This window comes from Neophocaena asiaeorientalis, unplaced genomic scaffold (assembly GCF_003031525.2).
Source record: "Neophocaena asiaeorientalis asiaeorientalis breed wild unplaced genomic scaffold, Neophocaena_asiaeorientalis_V1.1 scaffold348, whole genome shotgun sequence".
NCBI lineage: Eukaryota > Metazoa > Chordata > Mammalia > Artiodactyla > Phocoenidae > Neophocaena > Neophocaena asiaeorientalis.
The window spans coordinates 876,334-879,346 of NW_020172672.1; the positions used below are offsets into that span (position 1 = coordinate 876,334).

The 3,013-nt window shown below is 45.0% G+C and overlaps 1 pseudogene; it reads right to left on the minus strand.

Moving 5' to 3' along the window:
* Positions 1-1,044: 1,044 nt before the first annotated feature.
* LOC112396110 (calmodulin-binding transcription activator 1 pseudogene) lies at positions 1,045-2,476 on the minus strand (annotated as a pseudogene).
* Positions 2,477-3,013: the final 537 nt, after the last annotated feature.

Genomic DNA, 3,013 nt, shown 5'->3' on the forward strand with positions numbered 1-3,013 from the left:
AAAATCTGAGGCCCGTTATGAGACCATAGAACCTATGATAATTGAATTAAAATGCTAATTAATCCTGCAGCGATTTTGTGATGCATTCATTTGTTAAATGTAAACTCTTAAAATGTGGGCAATTTTGTAACCCCAGTTTCTTTGTCTCCCTCTCTCCATCTCTCTCCACATATGCGTGGGGATGTGTTTATAAATACACACATAAGTATACATATATATACACACACATATATGTATATATGTTACGCATTTATATATACGTCATAGCCTTCAGAATCTAGCTGACCCAAGGGGGTGGTCAGGGGAAGGGACAGTCCCAGGTGGCCCACCACCCCAGTGCCTTCTCCAGGCAGAATCCCAGCTTGCCAGCCTGGAGCCCACGGACAGCAGGCCACACAATATACAAGAGCCTGCTAGAGGCCAGTGTTTCTGGTTTCCACCTAGGATTAGTCCTCTGGGGCTGCAAAGTGGGGTGTAAGCCCCCACTCTGCAGATGGGACCACCTCCCAGCCCAGCAGACAGAAACTACCAGGGCCTCTGAGCCCCTGCCTCTGGTCTAATGGAGAAAATTGCAAATAAATAGTGAAAACAGCACCACATACAAGATTGTTTCACATAGGTTATCTCACTTCATCCCCCCAGGAACCCCACTGAAGTATTGTTGAAACTGTGCAACCCAGACTGGGACTTGAACCCACGGTCTTTTAACTGAGATCACACACCAGGTCTCAGGACTCAATGAAGCTCAGGTTCTTGATGTCTCAGCACAGAAAGAATTCAGTGAGGGACAAAGTGATAGGTAAGAAGTGGATTGATTTAGAGAGAAACACACTCGACAGACAGAGCGTAGACCATCTCAGAAGGCCAGAGTGGCACCAGGGTATGGGGTTGTCAGTTTTTATAGGGTGGGTAATTTCATAGGCTAATGAGTGGGAGGAGCATTCCAGTTATTTTGGGGAAGGGGCGGGGATTTCCAGAAATTGGGCCACCACCCACTTTTGGACCTTTATATACTTGGCCTTGGAACTGTCATGGCGTCTGTAGGTGTGTCATTTAGCTTGCCGATGTGTTACAATGAAGGTATACTGAGACTCAAGGTCTAGTGGAAGTCAATGCATCCTCCATCTTGGAACTATTTGGTTCTAATGGGTTTATGTCATTCTTTTCAAGGTTGTGCCCCGCCCCCTTCCCTCCTGTTTCACCGTTACACCCACTGTAGAGAAGAGATCAGGAAATGGGAAATTGAGAGAAAGTGTCAGAGCTGGGATTTGAGTCCAGACCGGGCTCTAAAACCCTCACCCTTACCTCTGAACCCAGCTGCTGCTCCACGTGGAGAACTGTACAAGTGACCCCTATTTAGGTGGCCTGCAATATTTTCTATTTCTTTCTGTGGAAAAGGCAATTGATTTTTTTCAGTTATTATTTTATTTTATTTTTATTTTTAAAACCGAAATGAATTTTAATACAGAAAATGAAGACAGCGTTTTGCAAAATGATTGCTCACAGGGGTCTCTCTAATTGAGGAAGTCAGCGTGTTACACTTTGAGAGATGAAATGTTACAGCTTGCACACCAAAATCAAAAAATGAAATGAAATTAAAAAATGAAATGGTTACCAAGGTAATGCAGGTCAGGGGATCAAAGGTGAAGGGTCACACATTATTAAAAAGAAATCCAAAAGGACGGCTGCATCATGACCCCTCACTAGTGTTCCAACGGTTCCTCTCTTTGGGAAAACCTGAACGTTTCAGCAGACATTCAAGCAGTTTTTTCGGTAAAAAGATTTTTACATGACTACTACTGCTGTTCCCATGGCCATTTTCTATAGGTGGCACGGTGTTGAGGACACAGTAGGCGCTAGTTCCTAGTTCCGCAGAATACACTTTGGGAAACGCTCTTCCGGCTTGTTTTCGGCAGCCGTTTCCCCTCCGCCCGCCACATCCTCCTCCTCGCGACCGGGACCCCGAGCGCCCGAGTACCGTTGCTGCCGCCAGCCGGCCAACCTTGCTGCTGCCGCACACCCGCTCAGTTATTATTTTAAAAGGAGCCTTTTCTAATGGAGAAGTTGGAAAAGTATAAATAGTTATAGTCAGCATGATACCAAAACCAAGCAGGACCCTAGGGGGCCTCCCGGATACAAAAGCCTTTCTGGGCCCCCCTTTCTCATTTGCAGAAAAAGGCTTTGGTTTCCTAGACCTTACCTGAGTTCCAAAGAGCAGAATCAACCAGTACTAATTAGGGAAGTGAGGGAATGGAGAAACCAAGGAAAAACAGGCAAGAAACAATAGTGCAGAGATAAAATAGAGTCCTAGTTCCTCCTCAAGGGATGTACATAACAATCTGATACATATCTTTGGGTTGTTCTGCAGGAACTAAGGCCCCCACCCAGGATGAGGATGGTAACTATATGCTGAGACCCCAGACTGGCTGGAACCAGAAGGCTGATGATTGAGATTCCTGGAACACTGCCCTGTTACCTCACCATCAACCAATCAGAAGAAAGTCACACACCTGCAGCCCTCACCCCAAATGTTGCCTTTAAAAACTCTTCCCTGGGGGAGGGGGGGATGAATTGGGAGATTGGGATTGACATATATACACTATTGATACTATGCATAAAATAGATAACTAATGAGAACCTACTGTGTAGCACAGGGAACTCTACTCAGTGCTCTGTGGTGACCTAAATGAGAAGGAAATCCAAAAAAAGAGGGGATGTATGTATACGTATAGCTGATTCACTTTGCTGCACAGCAGAAACTAAGACAGCATTGTAAAGCAACTATACTCCAATAAAACTTAAAGAAAAAAAAAACTCTTCCCTGAAAACCCTCAGGGAGTTTAGGTCTTTTGAACACAAGCCTCCCATTCTCCTTGCTTGGCCCATGCAGTAAACATGTCTCTGCTCTAAACTCTGAGTTTTGGTTTATTTGGCCCCAGTGTGTGTGTTGGGCACAGAAACTTGAGTTCGACAACAATACCACCACTCAGAAATAAACACTGAACATTTGGGG